We start from the raw sequence: 682 nt of genomic DNA on the forward strand, positions 1-682 counted from the left end.
TTGAAAATAGAAATACCTTATGATCCAGCAATTCCTCTACTTGGTATTTACCCACAAGAAAAATGAGCCACAACACGAGAAGATACATGCACACCCATGTTTATAGCAGCACTATTTACAATAGCAAAGAGATGGAGACAGCCAAAGTGCCCAACAACTAAAGAATGAATAAACAAATTTTGGTGTATACACACAATGGAATATTATGCTACATTGAAGAATAGCAAGGAAGTGGCAAGCCACCGCATAACATGGATGAACCTGGAGGATATTATGCTGAGTGAAATTAGTCAGTCACAAAAAGAGAAATACTGCATGGGACCACTACTGTAAAAGATTAAGCAAAAGAAATTATACTATAGGAGAGTAGGGTGAAGTCGCTGTTGGTTGCTGGGAAGTTGGTGATGAGTGGGGACAAGGGGGGAGGGGGGAGCTCAGGGCAGGGATTGGACGCAGGAGACAATGAGTGCTGGAGAGTGGGGCAATATACAGGGAGGGAGAGGGAAGTGGAGAAACGGGGCAGATGGGAGAAAAATTGCTCATGTTTGAATGGGCCAAATGGGACTGAGATAAAGGATGATATATGCACAGCCTTGGAACAGCAGGGCTCTGAGATACAGGGATTGAGTCATGGTTGGAATGGGGGCTGAATCGTGTTAAGATGCTTGGCTGTTTTTTGAAT

Source organism: Chrysochloris asiatica, unplaced genomic scaffold (assembly GCF_000296735.1).
Source record: "Chrysochloris asiatica unplaced genomic scaffold, ChrAsi1.0 scaffold00126, whole genome shotgun sequence".
NCBI classification, from domain to species: domain Eukaryota; kingdom Metazoa; phylum Chordata; class Mammalia; order Afrosoricida; family Chrysochloridae; genus Chrysochloris; species Chrysochloris asiatica.